Below are 27,407 nucleotides of genomic sequence, written 5' to 3' on the forward strand. Positions count from 1 at the left end.
TTCCTGGAAACAGGATTAGCTGGGGCTGGTAATTCAATTCCAGCCCCAAGCCCATTCCGCCTTAATCTCATTGCCGTCCCCTCTGCTCCAGCGCTGACTGTGCTGCCAGGTTTCCTTTGCGTCCTGCCAGCAGGGCTCCCAGAGCTGCGCTGTGTCTATTCCAGGCCCAGCTCATGGCATGGCCTCTAGTTAAGGTTGCCTGACAAGACCTTGGTTGAAGTTGCTTATAACTTTGCCAAATGTCAGCTGTTCGGCCGGAGGTTTCCCACACCGGGCGTCCGCTTCAGGGTACATTTTGGGGGAACATTTCAGCCGTTTCCCAGAATGAGACTAGACACATTGTTTTGGCCCATCTTACATATTTTTCACTGAGAAGCTTCAGCCTCCCGCCCCTCGGGCCGAGGATGTGCCTTTTGCTCTTCCTATGAAAATGTACTCCAAGGAAATCTCAGTTTGCACACGCCCAGTGCAGACGCTGGAAGTTTGGCAGCAAAACTCACCCTAGACTCCATCCAGGCGCCCTCCCCACAGAGTTACCGGCAACCTTAATTCTGCCATTTCCCAACATTTGAGGCTTGATTTTGCCATGGCAACACTCCGCGCACGTAGCCTTTGTGTGCAAGGTGCGCGCGAGTGGGCGGATGTTGTATTTACATATATATTTGTCCCCTTTAAAATAGTTCCCCATCTAGGTCAATTACAGTGTCACTGGAATTATCGCACCATGGGAGGAAGCTCGTAAATCACTCAGGGCCAGGCTGTTTATGATCCATTTATCTTCCCAAGATGCTAATGAACTCCCATAATGCACCCTCCATCTCCACGGCCCCCTGCTGCCGAAATCCTCCACGGTGGCTGCTAAGCGGAGCCTGGGGACCGGCAGACAGAGATGGCCCTTGGCTACCCAGCCTCGGGAGTGGAGGAGAGCAGGGCAGGTCAGGGGCAAAGCGGGTGTCTATGCCCCTTTGGAGACGTGGGCCAAAGCTCAGAGTCACTTGCTGGGGATGCAAAGAGCCTGACCTGCTTCTCCCCGTAAACCCCCCACCCCCGATGCCAATGGAGTTATTCCAGATTTATACCGGGCTCAGGAGAGAACCAGCCCCAAAGATTCCAGCCCCCCAAGAAAATGGTGTCCAACCTGTTTACTGACCAGCCCAGGGTCTATCCCCAGCCCCATCCCCAGAGCAGAGGAAGGCCCTGAGCCAGAGTTTGACCCCAGCCCCTCTGTTTTGGGGGTATCCGGCTGTGATGGGGTTTGGAGCAGGGATTGGAGTGGGGTCTCTGGACCCGGAATTCAGAAGCGTTTGGGCTGCTGGCTCTGGTCCAGCTCTAAGGGAGCTTTGTGCTTCCATGCTTTGTTCTCCGAGTGCCTGATGAAGGAGGGTGAGTATTCTTATCCCGTGAGCATAGGGGGAAACTGAGGCACAGGGAGCTGGGAAGGACCCGCCCAAGGTCACAGCTTGAGTCAGTGGCAGAGTCAAGAAGGGAACCCAAGAGTTCTGACTTCCAGCTTCTATTGCGCTAGCCCACCAGGGCTTGTTCCTCTGGCCTTTGACGGGAGGCACTGGGCCAAATGGGAAGATCCACCGCACTGCTGTTTGCCTGGAGGGGGCCCCAGAGCTGGCACAGGGTGGACGGGAACTGCAGCCCTGAGAGGACAGCAGCCTTGGCCTCAGCGCCAAGGGGGTCGGCTGGCCTGGCCTCAGCTGCGGCTTCTGATGAATCCTGCCCCCCAGGGTCTGAGCGAGATCGGCTGAGCCGGCCTGGCTTCTGGGAACACAGACTCTGCCCCGCATGTCTCTCATCCTGTGCTGCCAGCGAGGCGGCGGGGAACATGTGGGCCGGCGGGAGGCAAGATCTGAGAGAAGCTGAATTTGAGAGTCCTGTTATTAGGGGCATGATGGTAGTACCCAGAGGCCCCATTGCTGCCCAGACTCAGATTGCTCCCAGTCTAAACAGGCAAGAGAAGGATCCCTACCCCTCGTCTACAGATGGGGGAAACTGAGGCCCAGAGAGGCGGTGCAGCAGGGCCAAGGTCACCCACAGATTCATTAGAAAAAGTTGGGATTTAAAGTTAGATCTCCCACCTCCCAGCCCCTCTCTAGTATTCCCCCCCTCCCAGCCCACTGTGTCTGATCCCCCTCCCCCTGCTTGATTGCCCCACGGCTTGTTCTTTAACCGTTTGCTCTCGCACCCCCCAAGGAGCAAATCTGAACCGGCATGAAGCTAGGTGAGCTCTGCCAAGGCCATCCTCCCCTGCCCACTCCGGCTTCCTTCTGCTGGCTCGGCAGGCCCCTGGGGGAGCCCCAAGCCGTGGGAGCCCCAAGCCAGGGGAGCCAGCCCTGGCAGCTGGGACCCCTTCACCCCAGCCTGCAAACCAAGCTGCCCGGTTAGCTTTACTCATCCCCTCCCATCACCGCCGACCCGCCCGCTCAGACACGCTGCCCACGGAGTAATCAGCGTCAGGGGATTTTTCACAGCGATAAATGATCGGCAATGGCGGCTCGTCAGCGCGGAATGGGGTCTTGACAGGTGGACAAATGGAGGCAATTGAGGAGCCTGCCGCGAAGGGCTGTGCAGGGCTGCTGCTGAGCGGGTTGTTTGCTGAGTGATTGCTCGCTGGGCCTCGGGCGCCAGATCCATTTAAAGGGACACAGGCCATCTCTGGAGGTGCGATCCCTTCCCTGCCCGCTCTCGCCACCCTCCCTTCGCCAGTCTACTGCAAGGGCTCTGAGCCCACATCTGGAGTCAGAGAGATTTTGGGGCATCGCTTCAGGTTGAAATCTGTTCTTCTGGGACGTGGGAGCACCGGGTGCAGGGCACTACTCATGCAGACTCCCTGCGTGACCTTGCAGGGCTCACTAAGGGCCACATTTCCATATCTAAGGGAGTTAGGCACCGAAACACCTTGGAGAGCCTGAGGCAGGGTCCATTTGGTTCTTACCCTGGCCTCCATCATCGTAATACCAGAGCAGCGCCTAGTCTTTAAAGTAATTATCCTCACAGCGCCCCTGTGAAGTCAAGTATCAGAGGGGTAGCCATGTTAGTCTGGATCTGTAAAAGCAGCAAAGAATCCTGTGGCACCTTATAGACTAACAGACGTTTTGGAGCATGAACTTTCGTGGGTGAATACCCACTTCACCCACAAAAGCTCATGCTCCAAAACGTCTGTTAGTCTATAAGGTGCCACAGGATTCTTTGCTGCTTGTGAGGTCAGGCAGGCCATTATCCCCATTGCTCAGCTAGGGAAACTGAGGCAGGGAGTGAAGACGGACTGGACCGTTACAGGTATTTAGCCCCCTAGCTCCTGTTGATGTCAGAAATCTGTCTCTAAGTGACTTGTTCAGTGTCACACAGAGATTTGAACCCATGTCTAATGCCTAGAGGTCCAACCAAATTCACGGCCATGAAAAACGTCTCATGGACCGTGAACTCTAGTCTCCCCCTGTGAAATCTGGTCTTTTGTGTGTTTTTACCCTATACTGTACAGATTTCATGGGGGAGTCCAGCGTTTCTCAAATTGCGGATCCTGATCCAAAAGGGAATTGCAGGAGAGTTGCAAGGTGATTTCAGGGGATCGTGGTACTGCTACCCTTACCTCTGCGTTGCCTTCAGAGCTGGGCGGCCAGAGAGTGGTGGCTGCTGGCTGAGAGCCCAGCTGTGCAGGCAGCAGAGCAGAAGTAAGGGCGGAAATACCCTATCATGCTGTCCTTACCTCTGTGCTGCTGGTGGCGATGGATCTGACTTCAGAGCTGGGCTCCCGGCCTGCAGCTGCCGCTCTCCAGCTGCCCTGCTCTGAAGGCAGCGCCGCCGCCAGCAGCAGCACAGAAGTAAGGGTAGCAGAACCACAACTCCCCCTACAATAACCTTGCGACTCCCCCCCCCCACAACTCCTTTTTGCACCAGGGCCCCAACAATTACAACACTGTGAAATTTCAGATTTAAGTAGTTGAAATCATGAAATTAGCGATTTTTAAAATCCTATGACCATGAAATTGACCCTGAATTTGGTAGGGCCCTACTAATGTCCTAGACGCTGGCCAGCAGCCTTCTACCCTGCTTCTGATGACTGATTCCCTCTCACAACTCTCTGGAATCTGGACTTCCCTCTCTGGTCTATTTAAAGGGACACAGTCGGGTTTTTTAACTTTTTCCCCCGCCTCTCGTGCAGCTGCAGGCCAGAGCTATCATTAAGGCCCAAGTGTGTTGGTAAATAGTGCTGCGCCTGATGCTTGGAAGATATCACTTCAATCAGAGAAGGAGGATGGAGAGGGCTTTCCCGATTCCCCATCCAGCTGGCTCCCATTTCTACCTGCTCCAAGCAGGAGCTAACGCACGACCGGAGCATCTTGCACCCGCGTTTGCACGGGTGCCAAACCATTGCACGCCGGAGAAGCAGACCCTGGAGCTCCTGGGAGGCATACCTGCCACCCTGCACGACGCCGGCATTGCGGTCTAGTGGACAGACTACTAAACAGGCAGTAAGAGATCTGCTTTCTATTTCTGGTTCTGCAGCTGGCCGACCTGGGGCTGCCCTTTCTGGGCCTCAGTTTCTCCATCTGTGAACCCTTTGTCATGAGCGTGGCGATTTACTACTGAAAAGCCCTGGCTAAGAGCAAAGCTTATTATTATCAGCTTGTTTAAACACCCCTCCATGCTGCAGGAGAGCTGAAATATGCAGAATGAGGGAGTTGTACCAGCCAAGGACAGTATTTTGTAGATTTGCTGGAGTGTTGTTAATTTCACAAGGCTAAACGCCCATTAATCTCCAATATTGGACTTATTTACACATCTCCACTGGCCCGGAGCATCATCGATGAAAATTAAAGGGAATATATTTCGTCTGGAACCCCCTGCTGCTGCTTCCATTTCCTCTTGCAAGTACCTTCGACGAGGACAATTAATTCCTATGGGAAGGGGGCAACATTTAATTATCTACATCAAAGAGATCCCCTTGTAAACAAACAGCCCCCTTACTTACTAGCCAGCAGGGATCCTTTGCCTTCAGCTGGGCTCAGAGTATTTTCACGTTTGCCGTGAAATGTCTGAGTCAAAAAATAGTGGGGGAAGGAGCGGGAAAATCTGCCCATCAGCGTCTTCAGAAGTTAATATCCTGCCGGGTCTTAAAGGGACCCTGGGTTGATTGCGTCAAATGCTGTAGCATCTAAGGCTGATTTTGCATCCTTTTGTGTGTCCCCCTTTGTGTGGCTTAAGCTTCACTGGAAGGTGCCTGTTTAACAAACCCTGGGGTTGGTGTGGGATCATGGACGGGGAGTCAGGATTCCTGGGTTCCTAGCCTCAGCTCCAGACGGAGCATGGACTGGGAGCCAGGACTCCTGGGTTCCTAACCTCAGCTCCAGACGGAGCATGGACTGGGAGCCAGGACTCCTGGGTTCCTAGCCTCAGCTCCAGACGGAGCATGGACTGGGAGCCAGGACTCCTGGGTTCCTAGCCTCAGCTCCAGACGGAGCATGGACGGGGAGCCAGGACTCCTGGGTTCCTAGCCTCAGCTCCAGACGGAGCATGGACTGGGAGCCAGGACTCCTGGGTTCCTAGCCTCAGCTCCAGATGGAGCATGGACGGGGAGCCAGGACTCCTGGGTTCCTAGCCTCAGCTCCAGACGGAGCATGGACTGGGAGCCAGGACTCCTGGGTTCTGAGTATGAACTCTATGTGAGTGTGGACTGGGAGCTAGGACTTCTGGGTTCCTAGTCTCAGGTCTGGAGGGAGAACAGACTGGAGCTCGGACTCCTGGGTTCCCAGTCCCAACTCCGCACGGGCTAGTGGTTAGAGGAGGGAACTACTTATAAGTTCTATACTCAGATCTGCCACTGTTTTGCTATGTGGCCTTGAGCAAGTCATGTCCCTGCTCGGTGCCTCGGTTTCCACCTCTGAAATAACAGGATGCTAAATTCCTCTCTCCAAGAGCTGTGAGATCTCAGAATGAAGGAAGCTAAACAGGAGCAGCTTGTGACTTAAGAATTCCCAGAGGGAAGGTCCTGGACTCCAGGCTGTAGGTGCCCTCCCCAGCGGACCACACCCTCAGCTCTGAGCTCCCTGAGCTAAAGGGGAATCTCCATGAGCAGTATTGGGGTCTATGACACACAGAGGAGAAATTATGGTTCCCTGCAGCAGAGGGCAGTGGTGATGCAAATGCCCCAGCCAAGAGTAAGTGCTGGCTTCCATTCAGAGCCCTGCAGCTCCTGGCACACGTCCCTCATCTGTGGTTCACTCTGCCCAGCTCACCTGTGCTCCCTCCCCTGAGACGCGCCTGCCTCCAGCAAAGTATATTGGGAAGTGAAAGGCGTGTTGCTGGAGCAGCAGCCGGCAGGTCCCTGCAGTGTAGGATGTTGAACACTCAGCACCTACGCATGCTTCCGTTGGGTGCGCCCAGCCCAGATCCAGCCGTCACTGAGACAGGCTGGGTTCGTCCCGCAGTGAGCTGCTCAGTCTGCATGGCTGGATTGCTCCCGGCTCAGCGGCGGGGAACCATGAAGCCCCAACCACAGGCCAGTGGATTCCCATCACAAGCCAGTGCCCCTGGGTATCCTCCATGCTCATGGGGGGGGGGGCAGCCGGAATCCTCTCTGACGCCATCCGGGCAATGCACCAGCGTGTCTGGGGAGCAGCTGATTTCCTCCCCTTCAAGTTTCATGCTGGATCTTGATCCAGGCAGGCTGAAAAAACCCACAGGGCCAGAGTCTGTCACCAAAGCTCTGCTGCCATCGTTGGAGCTGAACTGGTTTACTGCAGCCGAGAAGACTCTGGCCCCGCCTTGTGTCCCTCCGCCCTCGGTATTATTATTATTTACATTCCAGTAGCGTCTAGCCGAGATCAGGGCCCCATTTTACTGGATGCGGAAGAGACCCCGACCGAGATCAGGGCTCTTTTGGGCTGGGCACTGCACAGACCTCAGCTAAGATCAGGGCCCGATTGTGCCAGGCGCTGCACAGACCCCAACCGAGCTGAGGGCCCCATTGTGCTGGGCGTTTCAGACACAGGGCGAGAGACTGTCCCTGCCTCCGAGAGCTCACGGTCCAAACAGACAAGGCAAGGAAAGGAGAATCACCCCCATGTTGCAGGTGGGGAAACTGAGGCATGGGGAAATGCCATGATTTACCCAAGGTCACCCAGGGGTCTGCGGCAAAGCCAGGAACGGCACCAAGAACTCCCGAGTCCAATGGCTTAACGGCAAGGTCCTCCTGGAGAAATGGCCAATCTCGTGACAAAACTGCGTCAACGTTAGAAGAAGGTTGTTTAGGTGGCAAAGCCCTCGAGAGGTACGAAAGGTGAGAGTTAGGGTGTCTGGGTGCCACTTTGGCCCCCTTGCGTGGCCACCCTGAGCTTCAAATGAAGCACGGGCCCGGTGCAGAAAACCCAGCATGGACTCTGCAGTGAAATACTGCCCGGTAATGCACACGCACCAGAAGTGCTTCAGCAATTGTAAATCTGGCATCCCCTGGCTCTTGAGTGCTTGGCTTTGCCACATAAATAATGGACCTTTTCTAGACAGGCTTTTTTATTAAGGGAAAACACAAACGTTCTTGTGTGCAAGGGCGAGCGCCCCTGCCCCCATGCCCTGTGTCAGCTGAAGCAGTGTTTCTCAGCCTTTTCGATGCCAGGGACTGGCTTGCTGGCGCTGCCTTCCTACACGGTGCCAGGCAGATCTCAGGGACCGGGGCCAGGTCACGGGAAACACTGATCTGGAGGATCTGAACCCTTAGTTTTCACCACAGGCTGCTTCCACGTAAGCCCCAGCACTTCTGGCAGCTAGCAGCAGGAGAAAGCTATTGTCCCAGCGGGGGCCCAATGCCAGATCTGTCTCTCTTTATACAGCCACCCGCCCTGCTACAGTTCCTCGTTATCTGTTCTCAGTGCTTTGGTGTCAACACCAATCCAGCCTTAGAACAGGTCGTTTTTTTGCCAGGCTGCCAACCTGCGCCCTGAGGGAGACAAGCACGGAAGGGTGCCGGTGATTTCTGACCCTTTTAGATCTCAGCCAAAGCTGAGAAGGGAATTGCATGGGACAAAGAAAAGGCACTTCCTTGGCCCCAGGATGTCCCCGGAGCCAGCTCTCAAAGGAACACTGGAGCTGGGAGAGGTTCCTAAACGTGTTTGTAATGGGACAAGTTAGACGACCTAGATCACCACCCGCTCCCCCTCTAATAATCAGCTCTGATGCCTCCTGCCAGGCTTCTCCGCTCTCCCAAGCCCAAACATAACCTGAACCAACCAGACATGGATATTGCATCATTTCACTGGGATTTTACACCTCTGAGGAGAGACCACGCCCAAGTCACCCAATCAGCACCTGACTTTCCCAGCCTGTCTGGCCTAGCTGAAAACTCCTTGGGGCAGGGGGCTGTTTCCTGCCCTCAGCACCTCTAGGATCAGCACAATGGAGCACTCAGAAAACACTAATGACTAATTAGAGCCTGGGGGGAGCAAGGTGGGGAGGGCAGACACCGCATCTGTCCAGAGCCAGACCTGGAGCCTCCGAGGAGCCCTGACCCTCTGTGACGTTCCTTTCTGGTGTTATCTGGCCCGGTGATCTGCTAGGTCACTCCAATTCTGGACTCTGGGAGCCTGCCTGACCCCGCTCTGCTGTGAGAAGCCCCACGCCTGGGCTGTTCACGCACAACGTCTGGCATGTCAGCTGCTCTTTGGATTGTGCAGTCGAATGACACTAGCCAATATCTCCAGTCCCAGACCCAACCCTAGGAACCGCCGTCTTGTAGTGTCCAGTTATGCCTGCTGGATGCTTGGTGGTGATGTCTGTAGATGGAGGTGGAAGAGAGAGCGAGGATGGCAAACGTCTCTCCCTTTTATCTTGTCCTTTCTTCCCTCTTGGCTTTGCCCCCCTCCCTTCAGAGTCAGGTGAGCATTACCTCATCCCAGTCCCAAACTGATCAAAGGAAGGGGGTGACTCCCTCGAGAGTCCAACAGAGCCTTTGTTCCTGCCTAGCCCAGTGTCCTTTGTTCCTGTGAGGCTGGGCTGGGTTTGTCCCATCCATGCCCTGAGGAGGTGTGAACTGCCCCTCTGCTCTCAGAGAGTTTTTGCCTGGGCTTATTTTAAACCATGAAGACACATTTTCAGCCTCAGAACTGTATAGATGAAACTCTAACCTGTAACAGCACTGTAAGAACAATTACTATAACATCGCGATGACAGCAATGCTCAATGCAGCATGAGCCTTCCGAAGACACCCCACATGGCAAACTTTGCATTGGATCCCACACAATCAGGGCTGGCGCTAGGCGGTTGCCTAGAGCGCCAGGATTCGGGCAGCAGCATTTTGTGCGTTCCCCACGGGGCACCTGGGAGCTTCTGGTTCCGCTCCCGTCACACCGCCGAAGAAGGACCTTCTGCCGACGTGCCGCTGAAAATAGCGGCAGGCAATTGAGCAGCTCAATGACTGCCGCTGTCACCTGTGGCATTTCAGCGGAGGGTCCCTCTTTGGTGGCTCGACGGGAATGGAACCGGAAGCTCCTGCGTGCCGTGTGGGGAGCGCACAAAATGCTGCCCCCCGAATTCTGCCTAGAGCGCCAGAAACCCTGGTGCCACTCCCGCATACAATCATTTTACAAGGATGAACATGGGCGTGTAGAGTGTTCCCACGTGGTACAGAACGTCACACCCTTCCTGTGCCCACAGACTGAGATTAGAAATAGTCCCACCGAGGTGGCTATCTTCTCCTACGGACCTGTTCTCCGCTGCTCTGGACTTTGGGCCTGATTCGCCCTCTGCCTACCCCGTGTACAGCCATCTGCCCTGGTGCAAAGTGGGCGTGAAATGCTACCCGTGCCACTGTGCAAAGCGTGGGATGGTGGCGAATCAGCTTTTCCACACCGACTGGGACCCCCCACTCAGCTCTTGCCAGGGAAAAGCCCCAGGATCTTTCCAACCTGAGAGGACTTGGGTACGTCCCATCAGCTCCCAATGACTCCAGAGAATCTGTGCACGGAGTCGGCCAAGTTCCCGAGGCCCGTCCATCACCAGTGAGGCTCTAATGCTGTTTGATGGGCAGCCTACCGCGTACGGGTGGTCGATGGATGGGCTTTGGCAGCAGGGATGAGGGTGGCTTGCAGACATGTCCAGAAACGCACGTTTCCCTTCAGCTCCAGATTAGAAGCGAGAGGCCTGGAAAGCCATCAGTCCCTGCTAGTCAAATCCTCCCGTCAGCCGTCTGCGCTGCAGCAATACATCCTCCCCAGGCTCCTTCAGTCGCTGCCCCGTCGTGAGCACTGGCAGACAGAGCTGCTTGGCCGGGCAGAAGCACGGGAGCAAATTGCTCCTTGGCTAACCTGCGTCGTTCCCGTTGATGTCAACGAAGCTAGGCCAGGCGACGCCATCCCAGGAGCTGGGCCCCATAGGAGGCAATCAGGCAGCTGGGGCCAGGCCATTCTGTGCAGGGCAAATCTTCAGCCGGTGCAAAGCAGCAGGTGCCAGCGCTGACCGGATGCCGGTGCCATCCAGTTTGTTAGTCCCCCCTCGGTGGCCCGATCCACTGGTGCTGTGATTCCATCATAGCTCCCTGCTGGGGTGGTTAGTCCTGGTGACGCTCCTACTAGCAGTGGTTTGAGCATTAGCCTGCTAAACTCAGGGTTGTGAGTTCAACTCCTTGAGGGGGCCATTACGGGTATGGGGCAAAAATTGGTTGGGTGATTTAATTGGGGAGTGGTCCTGCTTTGAGTAGTAGTAGTATCCAGCCTTGATATTCTATGAAATAAGCAGAGGTCCCTGCTTGTTACGCAGGGGCCTGGAGATGCAGTATGTTAATATCATCAGTGTCTCTGCTGGTCCTGTCTTAATGCCTGGTTGCTTGTTCCCTTGTGCAGTTAGTTGCGCAGGTCGGGAGTACAAGACTTTCTGATCTGCTTCTTCAGCCCGCTGAGGGCTTTTGCTCAGGACCTTCCCCCCTCCACACACACATCAGTGGGAATCTGGATTGAGAAAGGCTCCCGGGATCTGGGAATAGAACCCAGGCATCCGAGTCCTAGTCCCCACCTGCGACAATAAGACCGAGTGCCTCTAAACAGTAATAATGACACTCAGCACTGATGCGTTCCAAGCGCTGAACAAACATCAACTAATTAATGCTCACAACTCCTGTGGGAGGGAGGTGAGAGCATCTTTTCATCTTCAAAGCACTTTACCGACTTCAGCTAATCCCCGCACACTCCGGGGAAGTCGGCAAGTAGTGTAAATGTCATTGTTGTCACTCGCCTTCTTTTGCAGATTGGGGGGGAAACTGAGGCACAGAGCAGTGACTGGCACAAGATCACCCAGCCCACTGAACACAGAGCTCGGAATGGGATCCTGGAATGCTGGCAGCTACTGTCCAATACAGGATGCAGCTCTTTATGAGTATGTCAGTGTTAAACAGTCAGCGTTTGCCTGCTGGTTACAGAAAGGGGCAGGGAATTTCACAGCAGCCCATTGGGGAAAAGGGACTGCTGGTCGGGCAGCTCTTCCGTGGTTACCACTTAGCAGGCTGAGGCTGTCAGGCAGCATGCACTAGTGGTTAAATCAGTGGGCTGGGAGCCAGGACTCCGGGGTTCTTCTGCCAGCAGCTGATCTTAAACAAGTCCGTGCCACAGTTTCCCCTTACTGCTGACGTTCCTGCCTTGCAAGGGGGTCTTCACAGTTAATGGGCCAAGGACTGCAAAGCACAGTGGGGTCCCCCAGTCAAAGCTGCTTTCGAAATGCAAATAGCTACAGGATCTTTTCCCTTCCCAGCTTACTGTGTTAAATGCCAGAGCTTGCTGGTGCCGCTTTACAACAGGGAAGAGGAGCTCTGTGAACACGCCTGTCCGTCACACATGGCAGCCGCTCAGCTGGCCAGCAGCCTGGCTTCAACCAGCACCAGAGCCGACCGCTCAGGGCTTGAGCTAAGGTGCCAGCTGCTCTCAATCCACCAACAGTGACAGGGATCCGGCAGCAGGGACCAAGTAACGTATCTCAGAATGACCATGGATTGCACGCCCCGCACGATCAGCTTCTGCTCCCTGGTGTAAATCCAAAGTAATCTGGAGTGACTGTCACGGAGTCCCTGGGCGATGCTTAGGAACTGCTCCCTACAAAGCCAGTCAGGACTTCAGGGAGCCTCCTCTCCCTCGGAGCAGACTGTCTTCAGGGCAAGAAGCTCACCCGGCTTCACCTCCTGGGTCTGACCTTGGAGCATTCAGCATATGCCCCTCCGTGCGCATCCCACAGTGAGTTCACCCAAGCGAGGTTCTTGGGAAGCCAGAGGGTCCTGCACCCCCAACTTTGCAGTGAGATGTGACTCTTAGCCAGCCAGTAAAACAGAGGTTTATTAGATGACAGGAACACGGTCTAAAACAGAGCTTGTAGGTACAGAGAACAGGATCCCTCAGCCAGGTCCATTCTGGGGCCCAGTGAGCCAGACAACCCTGTCTGCCCTCACTTCCCATCCCCAGCCAGCTCCATACTGAAACCCCCTCCAGCCCCTCCTTTCTGACCTTTGTCTCTTTCCCGGGCCAGGAGGTCACCTGATCTCTTTGTTCACCTTTAGCTATTCCCTTGCAGGGGGGAAGGGCCCCGGCCATTTGTTGCCAGGAGACAGAGTGTCAGCCATTTACGCACACTGGAGACTTAAGAAATGCATAGGGGAAACTGAGGCACCCACACAGTATTCAGAGGACACACTCAGAACTGTCCCACTTTGTCCCAGTGACGCTACTGACTCCCCGTTTACACCAGTGTAACTGAGATCACACTGGCCCTTCTGTGTTAGCGAGAGTGTAGACTCTCCCCACAGTGGTGGAAAACACAGTAACCTCATTGAATGGCCCCTCCAGATTCACATCAGTGTCATCCCCTTTTGAGGAGTGTGGACAAACCCCCTTGAGTGCGGTGACACCGCCTGGGTGAGCCAACAGGCCTGGCTTGACTCCCTGCCACTCGCAGGCCCCAGAATCAAGAAAAAACTCCCGCTCCGGAGTCTGAAGGGGACAGGAAGCCAGAACAAAGGGGCAGGAAGTGGGTTTTATTAAAAAATAAAAAGCAGCCCTCCACACTCCAGCTTTTGTGCACTCAGCCCGCAGTCTGGGCATGTGGCTCCCAGGAAAGGCCCTGAGCCTGCCTTTGGAGGGAATTAGTATTATGCGTGTTACGGGAGAATCTCAAGGCCCCACTCAAGAGCCAGGACCACAGAGCGCTACAGGGACGCAGCCGTGTGTTCCAGGCTAGGATTTAAAGGTTAGAGTTAGGGAAACTCACAGGGTTCAAAAGTCAAGTGTAGACGCGCTGATACTCCTTTAATGCGTGCTAGACAGCCTTTCCTCGCGGCTGGAGTACTGCAGGGGGAGTCTGGGGATAGGGGCTCTATTCCTGGCTCTGTCACCTGGCCTGCTGGGTGACCTGGAGCAAGTCCCTTCCCCTCCCCGTGCCTCAGTTTCCCCATCTGTAAACTGGTGATAATGGCACCGACCTTCTCTGTAAAGTGCTTTGCGATCTGCTGATGATAAGAGATAAAATGGTTGAGCTACAGTCATGGGCAGAGCCTAGCGTAGCCTATGTTTAGGGCTCTACCAAGTTCATGGTTCATTTTGATCAATTTTACAGCCAGAGGGTTTTTAAATTGGTCAATTTCACGGTTTCCGATGTTTACATCTGAAATTTCATGGTGTTTAACCATGGGGGTCCCGACCCAAAAGAGGATCGTGTGTGGGGGGGGGGTCGCAAAGTTGATGTAGGGGGTTTGCCCCCCTCACTTCTGGAGTCTGAAGGCAGCATAGCCGCAGAGCTTCCCTGCAGCTGGGGAGGTACCTGGAGGTGGATCTGATCTTCCCCCAAAGTTGGCCACGCAGAGGAAGAGGAAATCCAGTCCCTCCCCAGGCGACTAGCAGCTGGAGCCTGGTGAACGGTAGGCAGTCCCAGCAGGGGTGCCCCCAGCTCTGCCCCTCCTCCGCCCCTCCAATAGCTAGATTTCACAGAGGAAGGTCTGATTTCATGGTCCGTGACATGTTTTTCACGGCTGTGAATGCAGTAGGGCCCTACCTATATTACAAGCTATTGGCTTGGCTCCACCGGACAGTTAAAATACATTGGTAACAGCCCTTTAATCCTTGTCTAGACAAAGCCCTGGTGACAGACAGCCTCCGGGCCCGCATAGTTTGCAATACAACGAAGAACTATCACCCGCCTTTTACAGGGGGGGAAACTGAGGCTCAGCTCAGGTAAACGATGTGCCCCATGTCACACAGAGCATTTATGGCAGAGGCACAATTCGCACTCATGTCTCTTAAACGCCAACCCTGTGCTTTAACCACTAGCCACGACAAGCCTACTGGCAGAATGCTACCTGTGTGGATCCCATGGACACTGGTGTCCGCACCGATAGAGCTGATCTGGAGCAGGCGGTAAAGCCAGATACTTCCATCAGCTCCCAGCCTGTGCAGCCACTGAACGGAGGCTGCTCCCAAGTGGTGCCCCACTTTCAGATGTAAATGAGCTCCTTGTGTGCATTCCCCTGCTCTGTAAGCAGACGTGTGGTGTCCAGATCAATTAGTTCCTCCGACAATCCCAATCAGCCGGGCCCCTCGGTGTCAGCCAAGGGACCCAGCTGGGGGCTACTCGTGCGCCAATCCAGCCACAAACCACCGAGTGGGGGGATGAGTCGGGCGAGGAGCGCGGCCGCGCTGCTGAAAGGCCAATTAGTGATCAAGAGCCGGTACAAACCCTCCTTCATTACGCTAGCCACACGCAGCGAGTTTCAAAGACCCAGGCCCCCAGACCGTTCATTTCATTTCCTCGCCCCTCCCGTCATTCCCCACGTGGTTCTCCGGGATCAATTCTAGGCAGGGGATACGGAGCAGCTCCCCAGCCAGTGTCAATGGGCCTGGCGCCCTCAAGGTCAAAGGACCCTATCCCCAGCTGGTGTGAAAGGGCCTAGCTCCACTGGCGTCAGTGGGCCCGATCCCCAGCTGGTGTGAATGGGCACCACTCTATCGGAGTCAATGGGCCAGATCCCCAGCTGGTGTGAATGGGCACCACTCTATCGGAGTCAATGGGCCAGATCCCCAGCTGGTTTGAATGGGCCCAGCTCCACCGGCGTCAATGGGCCAGATCCCCAGCTGGTGTGAATGGGCACTGCTCTATCGGAGTCAACAGGCCCAATCCCCAGCTGGAGTGAATGGGCACTGCTCTATCGGCGTCAACGGGCCAGATCCCCAGCTGGTGTGAATGGGCACCGCTCTATCAGCATCAACAGGCCCGATCCCCAGCTGGTGTGAATGGGCACCCCTCTATTGGAGTCAACAGGCCCGATCCCCAGCTGGTGTGAATGGGCACCGCTCTATCGGTGTCAACGGGCCAGATCCCCAGCTGGTGTGAATGGGCACTGCTCTATCGGCATCAACGGGCCAGATCCCCAGCTGGCGTGAATGGGTACCGCTCTATCGGTGTCAATGGGCCCGATCCCCAGCTGGTGTGAATGGGCACCGCTCTATCGGCGTCAATGGGCCCGATCCCCAGCAGATGTGAATGGGCACCGCTCTATCGGAGTCAACGGGCCAGATCCCCAGCTGGTGTGAATGGGTACCATTCTATTGGAGTCAACGGGCCCGATCCCCAGCTGATGTGAATGGGCACCGCTCTATCGGAGTCAACAGGCCAGATCCCCAGCTGGTGTGAATGGCCACCGTTCTATTGGAGTCAACGGGCCCGATTCCCAGCTGGTGTGAATGGGCCCCGCTCTATCGGAGTCAACGGGCCCAATCCCCAGCCGGTGTGAATGGGCCCCGCTCTGTTGGAGTCAATGGGCCAGATCCCCAGCTGGTGTGAATGGGCCCTGCTCTATCGGAGTCAACGGCCCAATCCCCAGCCGGTGTGAATGGGCCCCGCTCTGTTGAAGTCAATGGGTCAGATCCCCAGCTGGTGTGAATGGGTACCGCTCTATCGGAGTCAACAGGCCCGATCCCCAGCCGGCGTGAATGGGCACCGCTCTATCGGTGTCAATGGGCCCGATCCCCAGCTGGTGTGAATGGGCACCGCTCTACCGGAGTCAATGGGCCTGATCCCCAGCTGGTGTGAATGGGCACTGCTCTATCGGAGTCAACGGGCCAGATCCCCAGCTGGTGTGAATGGGCCCCGCTCTATCGGTGTCAACGGGCCTGATCCCCAGCTGGTGTGAATGGGCAACGCTCTATCAGCATCAACAGGCCCAATCCCCAGCTGGTGTGAATGGGCACCGCTCTACCGGAGTCAACGGGCCCGATCCCCAGCTGGTGTGAATGGGCACCGCTCTACCAGTGTCAACAGGCCAGATCCCCAGCTGGTGTGAATGGGCACCGCTCTACCAGTGTCAACAGGCCAGATCCCCAGCTGGTGTGAATGGGCACCGCTCTACCAGAGTCAATGGGCCAGATCCACAGCTGGTGTGAATGGGCTCCGCTCTATCGGAGTCAAAGGGCCAGATTGCTGCATGCGACACTGAAGTCAGAAGGATGTAGCCCTGTCTATGTCACAGCATGGGGACAGAAACTTCTCCGGTGCTTCAAGTCTGCAAGAATCAGGGCCCGGCGCTTCCATTTAGGTGACCTAGGCGGTCGCCTAGGGCGCCAGGATTTGGGGGGAGTGGCATTTTGCCACCCTCAGTGGCAATTCGGCGGCGGGGGTCCTTCCGTGCTCCTGGTCTTCAGCGATAATTCTGCGGTGGGTCCTTCACTCGCTCTGGGACCCGCCGCCGAAGTGCCCTGAAGACCGGGAGTGCGGAAGGACCCTCCCGCCGCAGAATTGCTGCCAACAACTGGGAGCGCGGAAGGACCCCCGCCTAGGTTGCCAAAAACCCTGGCACCGCTCCTGGCAAGAACCCCCCCCACCCCACCCCAACCGAAAATCTGTCAGTGCTTTAAGAAGAGCAGTGATATAATCCGCTTAAAGGACTTGCATTTGTATTCCCAGCGTTGCTGAGATCCACACTGGACAGACAAGGCAAGACAGATAGATGCAGAGCAGAGTGAGATAATGGTGGAGGGACGGGAGAGATCAGCCTTTGGTGGGAGAGGCAAATAATGACTAGATATATAGATAACGGACAGAGAGATAATGGGGGGAGGGGGCCTGGCTAGGTGGAGAGGTAGTGAGTGAATGGAGAGGTAATAATGTGGAGCTAGCAGATGGATGTGGGCTGGGTATTGATCTGACAGTTTAATTCATTTCAGGTCACCGCAATGGAAGGTCACAGTGGAGCCTGAGCGTGGGAGAGCAGTCGTGTTTCCCAAACAGATCAGGGCTCCTCTCCGAGTCCGAGTCCAGGACAGAGATAATTGGGTTCAAACCTTCCCCGGGGATGGGCAGGGGGGGTGGTGGTGGTGATCAAATGTAAATTATGCCCATCAGCGGCAGTCGCTTGTGCTGAGCCAGGATTGCTGGAGCGCACGGAGGCTGTGGGCGGGTCCCCCTCCCCAAGCCTGGACACAGCCTCTGCATGGGAGAAGAAGGAGGGTGCTGTGGTTAAGGCAGTGAGCCGGGACCCTGGAGACCGGTTCTCGGTTCTCAGCCCCATGACCGAGTCACTCCAGATCCCTGGGCCGTGTAACAGAGGGAGCATGGTCTGGTCCCCTCGCTCTGTGGGTGTGGGGCAGCCGGCACGATGGGGCTAGGCCCACTGGGGGCTGCCATAACACTCGGAATAGTGACACCCTTGCTCCTGGGCTGGAAGGGGGTGATGGAGAACGTCACTCTTCCCCTGGGTCAGGGGAACCCCCCACCTGTCCAGTATCTGGGGGGTCACAGCGTGTCCTGTGGCCGGGGCTCTGAGCACAGGGTATGTGGGGAGCCCCATCTGTAGCCGATTACACAGCAGACCTGAAACAGCTGAACAGAGGCCATGGGGAGCACTGAACTCCCATCCTAGCTTTGGCAGAGCAAGGGGCTGGCAGCCAGGACTCCTGGATCCTATTCTCAGCTGTGGGAGGGGAGTGGGGTCTACTGGTCAGAGCAGAGGGGGCTGGGTCTCAGGAGACCTGGCATCTGCTCCTTGCTCTGCCTGTGATCAACCATCTGACCTTGGGCAAGTCTCTGCCCCCTCAGTGCCTCAGTTTCCCTCCCCAGTCCAATGAGCCTACTGCCACTTGGCGTCTCCAGGGAGCCGCGAGGCTTGGCGAGTTCGTAGCAGCCTGGCACAGAGGGAACGTGCCCTGCCAGCACACAGCATTGTGGGAAAGAGAGCAACGGAGTCCTGGAAACAGCCCTGGGGTGACCATGCTGCTCCGAGAGGAACGTGAGGGCAGCAGTTTTAGACACTTTCCCATCCCGCCGCACGGCCCTGCTCGCGCCATCAGCCTTAGTTCTAGACCTGAGGGGATTCTCCTGCTGGATGGAGATTAACTTTTCCATCGCTGGGTTTCTTAACGACTCCAAGCTGCCGGCACAGCCCCCCCATCACATGCCGATGCAGGTAAGTGCCAGCTGCCTGGCGCACCGGCTCCCTCCTTGCTGCTTTAAAAGACCAGCTGCAAACCCTTTCACTGCAACTGCTGGGTGCTCCAAGCCAGGCCGCTCGCCACTGATGTCCAGCCTGGGCTGTAAATCAAGTTGGAAGGGAAACGTGCCTCTCCTTGGAATCGCCTGGCGTAAAGCTCAGGCTGCTGCCACCCCCAGCCACGGGACGGGGAAGGGCACAGAGCCAAAGCCTGGAGTCTGCCTATGTGAGGCCAAGACGCCGCTGATGGCAGGTGCAGGTCACCGGATTGGTGCCAACCTGGGAGAGCAGTGGCAGCGCAGCAAGGCACAGTTACTGTTGGCACTGGGGCTGCTAATGGATTCCCCTCTCTGCACGGGTGTAGCCACACAGATGGCTGCAATGCGGGGCAAACCCTCCGCTCAGGCAAGGCCTGAATGCAGCTCTGAGTAGTGAGTTTGTGGGTTCTTGGCCCAGATCCTAGCTAGTTGGCATCCAAGTCACAGATGCCATCGGTGGGGCCACCTCCCCTTATCAGCAGTGGGAAGGGCTGTTGCCTCTTTGATCCCAGCAGTTTGCCAATATCTGGAGTCTGGCTGAGTCCCAGTCAGAGGAGAATTGGAGGCGATGAGCAGAGAGTCTTTGGTGCAATCTGGGTTACTTATAGAAGGTGGCCACAGAATCCTGTCCCCCTGAACGCAGGAGAAACAAACAACAGCAGAGAGTCTCCTCGTTCTGAAGTCCCCACGTCTGCTCCTCCGGCAGCTCTGTGCCCAAGAAACCAGCCTCTCTGCTTCCTCTCCAGGTCACGCAACTGCTTCCCCTGGCTTATAGCAGCCAACACACACTGGCTGCGTCCCACCTCCTCACCCCTGGCCTCTGGAACCCTTTCAGCCTGCACGGCTCAGCTCTGACCTACCATGTCCCTTGGGCACTATCTCCATTGTATAGAGTTCTTGCTCCTACCCGCCATTGGCAGCCTAGCCAAAAGTGAGCCCAGCTCCCCGGGCTTTATCTATGTTCTTAAGGCGAAGTGTGTGCAATTGGATGGAGACATGCACTACAACAGGGAATAAGTCTGTACTGAGGCACCTAGCCGGGCCAGCAATGCATGATCTGAGGACGCACAGGAAAGTGCCTGAGGGCTTTGTGTGTGACGGGCAGGTGGATTGGGCTTAAACACATCTCAGTGCCCATGTCAGACCTCCAGTGTAGACGTACCCAAAGGGGCTTAGTTGTTCCTTCTTTTGAGTCTGAAAGAGAGTCTGGGGTTGCCTTTGGATCAGAGAGTCCTGTGGTGGGGCAGCCCTCAGCACCTTTCAGCATAACAAGAGCCCAGAATGGATTGGACCACAGGGATGGAATGCCACTCTCAGTCCCAGAGCAGGTGGGGTGTGTGTGTGTGTGGTGTTGCACTGCTACAGAGCCAGGCACCTGAACCCCACTGAAATGCATTTAGGTGCCTAATTCCTCTGGGCTGCTTTAAACATTCCAACCTAACCAATAACAAGACTATAAACCCTCAAGCTTCAGGGCATAAGCCCACCTCTGACTGCTGGGGTCAGGAGGGGATGGTCCCTGGGGGCAAGTTCACCCATCGCTGCAGGGATTCTTACATGTCCCTTTGCAGCAGCTGCTGTCAGGGAGACAGGCTCCCCAGCTAGACCAGCCCACGGGTCTCATTTGGTGTGTTAGGTTGAGGGATATGGAGCTATAGGGATTTGGTTTGATTCTGGCTATTCCTGTGACTGTGAGATGGAACTGCTGAGATTTCTTCCCATCAGAAAAGCTTTTTCAAGCAGGGCAAAGCCGCTTTTCAAAAGGGACAGACATATACTGGGGGAAAGTTCCATTCTTCCTCAAAATGAAACGTTTCCAGTTGATTTGAATCACAATGGGAAATGTTCAGGGGTTTGTTTGTTTGGTTTTTTTTTGGAGGATCTGTCCCATTTCTTCCTTTCCCTCCTCCTTTTTTCCAGTGTGGGCGGAGGAGAAGAAGAGAGAGAGGAATGGGTGGGGATCCGCCTGTCCCCAAAAGAAGAAAATATTTCATTTTGATTTGACAAAAAATTGAAAATTCCCAGGGAAAGATTTTTAAAAAATGATTTTTTCCCCATATCCCAAGATACATTGGAATTGGAAACAGTTCAGAAAAGGGCAACAAAAATCATTAGGATTATGGAACAGCTTCTGTATGAGAGGAGATTAATAAGACTGGGACTTTCCAGCTTGGAAAAGAGACTGCTAAGGGGAGATGTGATTGAGGTCTACAAAATCATGACGGGTGTGGAGAAAGTAGATAAGGAAGTGTTGTTTACTACTTCTCATAACACAAGAACCAGGGGCCACCAAATTAAATTAATAGGCAGCAGGTTTAAAACAAATAAAAGGAAGTATTTCTCACACAATGCTCAGTCAACCTGTGGAACTCCTTGCCAGAGGATGTTGTGAGGGCCAAGACCATAACAGGGTTAAAAAAAAAACTAGATAAATTCACGGAGGATAGGTCCATCAATGGCTATTAGCCAGGATGGGCAGGAATGGTGTCACTCGCCTCTGTTTGCCAGAAGCTGGGAATGGGCGACAGTGGATGGATTACTTGATGACTCCCTGTTCTGTTCATCCCTTTGGGGCACCTGGCACTGGTCACTGTCAGAAGACAGGATACTGGGCTGAATGACTCAGTAGGGCCATTCTTATGTTCTTATCTTTTTTGAACTTTTTCCCCAGCAAATATTGTCCAGCCAGCCCTTCGGTAAGCACAAACGGCGACACCAAGATTCACGAGTCAGGACCCCACATCATGAGATTGGCTCAAAAAGTACAATATAGGTGAGATACACAATATAGGTGAGATACTATCTTTTCTTCAATCAACCTCACCTACTTGGTCTCCCTCTCATATCCTGTGACTAACACAGCTACAGCAACACTGCACACCTATAAATACTGGGTTATTTTTTTATTTGCCCTCTTGTTTCTGAGCCTCGTGGTCACACCCAAGGCATGTTTTCAAGATCGTCTCTGCCACCACAAGAGCTGGAGACTTGGATTTTTAAAAAACTAGTTTAGTGTTCCAGCTCCATGCCTCAGTTTCCCCATGTGACGAGTGGAACCAATGATACCAACTTCCTTATAAAATACTTTGCGCTCAATGGGTGAAGCACACTAGGGATGAACATTAGACTGGCCCTTGTCACCGTAGTATGGGAGTGCAAAGGAATGCTGGGGTTCCCACCTGCCTCTGGGTACTGGGGGCTTCGGAAACGCTCTGCAAATCATGAGACTTGGCAATGCTGAGCCAGGCTGTGGGGGGCAAAGAGCTGCCTGGCACCAGCAACATTCGAGTGTCTCTGTTGTTCTGACGGCCTCAGAGCTGCTGGAGGAATTGAAGGGAAGTGGCTCATGTCGTGATCCCTTCACACACACACACACACACACACACCTAGATCCTGCAGTGTCACCCCCTCCCTCGCAGTTAAGCAACCAGGCCTGCCCCCAGCAACCTGCCATGAGTTGGGAAAGCTGCGAGTTTTCCTGGGCAGGGATGTCTCGAGCAAGCCCAGGCTTGGGAATGATAGATCCACCCCCCCCACACACACACTCACCCCTGCCTGCCCTCCACCTTAACCTCCTTGCTCAATTTGTTGACACAGAACTGGGTAATAATTGCAAGAGCCCAGGGGCTGGGAGGGTGAAATAACAGCAGCCTGCTAGCCACAGCCTGGCAGAACGGGGTGGACTGGCTCAGGATCCCTAGGAAAATGAGGCTGGATTGCACACTCAGGCTGCTGGCTAAGCCGGCTTGCTGTGCTGTTCGGTGCAGGTTTTTATACTGGGCTGCTCACTGCACTGCACCTCTGTCATGTGTCTCTGGTTGTCTCATTCGCTGTGGCAGAAGGGGTGAGCGGCTGGGGACTGACAAATACTCCGTACATGGTAAACACCGCACTGGCTCTTTGGTGCACATTTATACAGCGTCTGGCACAATGCTCCATGACTGAAGTGCCTAGGCACTACCATAATACAGCTAATAAATATGTACAGCACCTGACACAATGGGGGCCAGGTCTGCGGCCACAGCTCCCGGATGCTACCATAATACACCTAATAACTAATACACAGCGCCTGGCACCATGGGGTTCTGGTCCATGGCTGGAGCTCTGAGGCACTAACCTCATATCAGAGGCACTGACTTTGGGATTTATCCCAGGGGTGCTGGTCCCCTGCTGCCCCCCAGACCCCACCCTACTCTACCCCTTCCCCCAAGCCTCCTGCCCCACCTCTTCCCACCCCACCTCTTCCTGCCCCCTCTGCCTTCCAGCCCCGGAGCACCCCCGGAGTCAGTGCCTAAGCATAATACACCTGAGTCATGCGGTTCTGTTTCTGCTCCCTCATTGGGTGACTAAGAATGTTTTTTTAAATTAAGATTCCAAACCCGGTTCTTATATGGCCTCCCCATCACCGTGGTATCTGGGTGGTGCCTCCCACGTGGGAATGAAAACATACGGTAGGCAAACTATCCTCTCAGTGCTCCCTGGGAGGGTCATTTTACATTCCTTTACAGTGGGGGAAACTGAGGCACAGACCCGTTGCCTTGCCACGGCCCTGAGCTTTGCACAGCTGTTTGCACCCATGGAACGGGCTGCCCTTCTGATTGGCAGCATTTCACCCCCGCTGCGCACTAGGGGACGCAAGCAAGACACAAGCAAAAGAGAACCTGGTCCGAGATTCAGGCAACGGAGAATCGAGCCTGAGACGTGAGCATTAGATTTCCAAGGGATCTCAGGGCCAGACTTCCAAGGCTTAATCATCCTAGTGAGGCCAGATTTTCCACAGTGTCCAGCAGCTCCCACAGGAACAGCTGTAACGTGAAGACCCCAACCCCAGACATCACACGTTCCTCTGAACAGCGGGTCACTCACATCGCTGCCTATGTAATTGGATGTTTTGCTATAAGATCTGCTCCAGAAATTACCTTGGGGGCATCTCTCTGTTATCCAGGAGGACAGACGAGTCAAACTGTGGAACTCCATGCCAGGGAATGGTGTGAAGGCCAAGACTATAACAGGGTTCAAAAAAGAACTAGATAGATTCATGGGGGATGAGTCCATCAAGTCTATTAGTGAGGATGGGCAGGGATGGTGTCCCCAGCCTCTGTTTGCCAGAAGCTGAGAATGGGTGACAGGGGATGGATCACTTGATCATTACCTGTTCTGTTCATTCCCTCTGGGGCACCTGCCGTTGAACACTGTCGGGAGACAGGATACTGGGCTAGAGGGACTGTGGCCTGTCCCAGTAGGGCCATTCTTATGATCACAGCGGTCCCTTCTGGCCTTCAAATCTATGACCTTAGGGGTATGGCAGCTGAGCTCTGCAGAAAGTCTGGCCCTAAGTGACTTGCCCAGTGTCAGGTTGGGGAGTCTGTAACTTTGTTGCCTCCTTCTGCTCCCTTGTCTATCTGTTTGCAGTGTTGTTGAAGCCAGGCTGGTCCCAGGGTCTGAGAGAGATGAGGTGGGTTGGACCAACTTCTGTTGGTGAGAGAGAAGAGCTTTCAGGCTCTATAGGCTCTTCTCCAGAGCTGGGAGAGGTACTCTGAGTGTCAGAGCTAAATACGAGGTGGAACAGAGTGTTAAGCGTAAGCAGTTAACACACCTTGCAAGAGACCAATCAAGGCGCCGTGTGCAATTGACATCTCTGCCGTTGGAGGCCAAAGACGGACGGGTCAGCGGGTTACAGATTGTTGGAATGAGACGTGACTCTGCCCAGTCCAGGATTTTTAGTGGTTAGGACCGTTGTGAGTTTAAGCTGCCAGGCTCGTCTATCCGTGCCCGCCTGGTGTCTCTTATGTTAGCCTTGGGAAGCTCTTTGAGGCAGGGGCTATCTTTCGTCTGTGCTGGTCCCCGCTCTCCTGAGTCACCGTCCAGCATCAAGACCCTCCCTCCTCTTCCCAGCCGGCCCATCCAGCTCCTCTATGGGGGCATAGGGCCAAGGAAAACCCCAGGCTGAAGGGCAGGGGGAGCTGCCCGACAGAGAGATCTCAGCATTGCCAGCCGAGGGACGGCTGTGGCAGCCGCCTTCACGCCAGACATCATCCTGTATTGCAGCGGACGGAGGTACCAGCTGTTCAAATAGACTTTCCCAGGCTCTTATTCCTATGCTGACCCCAGTATCAGAGGCGAGACCTTGTCCTACCAGAGCTCCCCATCCACGTGTCCTCAAGGGGGCTGGAGAATTTTTGAGGGTGTGTGGGGAGAGGAGGAGAGAAGATCAAGGAAATCAACACCCAAGGAGTCGTCCCCAAAGCCCGGCTCGGCGCCCTCCCCATCCCATCCCACTTTGAGCTGATTAGTTCCGGCTGGCGCTTCCATTAGCGCTGCTGGTAATTAGTGTGCCAGGGAAATCATGGGTGGCAGGCGCTGGATCCCACCGGGACCCCCGCGTCCTAATCAACACAAAGCTTTTCTGAGTCAATAAATAAATAAGGCAGGCGGATTATGGTGCAGGCAGGCCCTGGGGGGGGATGGGGTCTGAGCTGCTGGGGAGGGGGGGCCTGGTGGGGAGTTGGGGGGTCTGAGCGACTGGGGGGTGATGGTGGGGAGTTGGGGGGTCTGAGCAGCTGGAAGAGGAGCATGGTAGGGAGTTGGGGGATCTGAGTGGCTGGAGAGTGATGGTGGGGAGTTGGGGGGTATGAGCAGCTGGAAGAGGAGCATGGTGGGGAGTTGGGGGATCTGAGTGGCTGGAGAGTGATGGTGGGGAGTTGGGGGGTCTGAGCAGCTGGAAGAGGAGCATGGTAGGGAGGTGGGGGATCTGAGCGACTGGGGGGTGATGGTGGGGAGTTGTAGGGGTGTGAGCAGCTGGAAGAGGAGCATGGTAGGGAGTTGGGGGATCTGAGTGGCTGGGGGGTGATGGTGGGGAGTTGGGGGGTCTGAGCAGCTGGAAGAGGAGCATGGTAGGGAGTTGGGGGATCTGAGCGACTGGGGGGTGATGGTGGGGAGTTGTAGGGGTGTGAGCAGCTGGAAGAGGAGCATGGTAGGGAGGTGGGGGATCTGAGTGGCTGGACAGTGATGGTGGGGAGTTGGGGGTATGAGCAGCTGGAAGAGGAGCATGGTAGGGAGTTGGGGGATCTGAGTGGCTGGGGGATGATGGTGGGGAGTTGGGGGTATGAGCAGCTGGAAGAGGAGCATGGTAGGGAATTGGGGGATCTGAGCGACTGGGGGGTGATGGTGGGGAGTTGTAGGGGTGTGAGCAGCTGGAAGAGGAGCATGGTAGGGAGTTGGGGGATCTGAGTGGCTGGGGGGTGATGGTGGGGAGTTGGGGGGTATGAGCAGCTGGAAGAGGAGCATGGTAGGAAGGTGGGGGATCTGAGCGGCTGGGGGGTGATGGTGGGGAGTTGGGGGGTATGAGCAGCTGGAAGAGGAGCATGGTGGGGAGTTGGGGGATCTGAGCGGCTGGGGGGTGATGGTGGGGAGTTGGGGGGTGTGAGCAGCTGGAAGAGGAGCATGGTAGGGAGGTGGGGGATCTGAGTGGCTGGGGGATGATGGTGGGGAGTTGGGGGGTCTGAGCAGCTGGAAGAGGAGCATGGTAGGGAGGTGGGGGATCTGAGTGGCTGGAGAGTGATGGTGGGGAGTTGGGGGGTATGAGCAGCTGGAAGAGGAGCATGGTAGGGAGTTGGGGGATCTGAGTGGCTGGGGGATGATGGTGGGGAGTTGGGGGGTATGAGCAGCTGGAAGAGGAGCATGGTAGGGAGGTGGGGGATCTGAGTGGCTGGGGGGTGATGGTGGGAAGTTGGGGGTATGAGCAGCTGGAAGAGGAGCATGGTAGGGAGTTGGGGGATCTGAGTGGCTGGGGGGTGATGGTGGGGAGTTGTAGGGGTGTGAGCAGCTGGAAGAGGAGCATGGTAGGGAGGTGGGGGATCTGAGTGGCTGGGGGGTGATGGTGGGGAGTTGGGGGGTCTGAGCAGCTGGAAGAGGAGCATGGTAGGGAGGTGGGGGATCTGAGTGGCTGGGGGGTGATAGTGGGGAGTTGTAGGGGTGTCAGCAGCTGGAAGAGGAGCATGGTAGAGAGTTGGGCGGGATTCAGCAGCTGGGGGGGGGGGGGGGGAGTGTCAGGCCAATCCAGTCCCTTTGCCTTGTTATGTGAGCTCTTGACCCTCTCCCACCAGCCCCCCGGGCGGGGCAGGGTCACATATCTCCCTCCTCCCAGCCTGTTCCAGATCCCAGAGGGGGTTGCTCAGTCCTGGGCTGTGAGGTTCCTCCCCTTGCCCCAGGCAGGACATGCGGCCCCAAGGGGGGTCAGGAGATGGATCTCTTCTGCCAGCTGCAATCCAGGTGAGCTGCCCTCAGAGATGGGGTCTGCAGAGATCATGGGGGCTTCCCACAGCTGCCTTCCCACCAGTGATCTTGCCCATTTCTGCTGGCCTGGAACATGGCTAACTTGGATTTGTCTTTCTGATGGGCCCATCACCATTGTGTTTGGGCATCACATGAGCATAGGCCTGGCACTCCCACATAGCAGGGATTGAGAAGCTAATAGCTGAGAAAGATTCACCAGAAAGACCTTGGGGTGGGATCTAGTGGTTAGAACAGAAGGGCTAGGAGTCAGGACATCTGGGTTCTATCCCAAGCTCTGGTAGGGAGTGGGGTGTAGTGATTAGGGTGTAGGGTGAGAAGGACAGTGGAGTCAGGATGCCTGGGTTCTATCCCAAGCTCTGGTAGGGAGTGGGGTGTACTGATTAGGGTGTGGGGTGAGAAGGGACGATGGAGTCAGGACTCCTGGGTTCTATCCCCAGCTATAGAAGGGGAGTGTGATTTAGCTGTTATAGGAGGGGACAGAGAGTCAGGACTCCTGGGTTCTATTCCTGGCTGTCTGTAGGCTGTACAGTCTAGTGGCTAGAGAAGGCGGGGGCCTGGGAACCAGGACTCCTGGGTTCTATCCGCAGCTCTGGGTGAGCAGTGTGGTCTAGTGGTTAGCGAGCGCA

The 27,407-nt window shown here is 55.4% G+C and overlaps 1 long non-coding RNA gene across 1 annotated transcript; it reads left to right on the plus strand.

The window, feature by feature from the left end:
- The first annotated feature begins 13,606 nt into the window (after nt 1–13,606).
- On the plus strand, nt 13,607–27,110 carry LOC115639294. The gene is made up of 3 exons (XR_003997644.1): nt 13,607–13,687; nt 17,466–17,474; nt 27,100–27,110. It is a non-coding gene; the product is annotated as an uncharacterized LOC115639294 (long non-coding RNA).
- Nucleotides 27,111–27,407: the final 297 nt, after the last annotated feature.

Source organism: Gopherus evgoodei, chromosome 24 (assembly GCF_007399415.2).
Source record: "Gopherus evgoodei ecotype Sinaloan lineage chromosome 24, rGopEvg1_v1.p, whole genome shotgun sequence".
NCBI lineage: Eukaryota > Metazoa > Chordata > Testudines > Testudinidae > Gopherus > Gopherus evgoodei.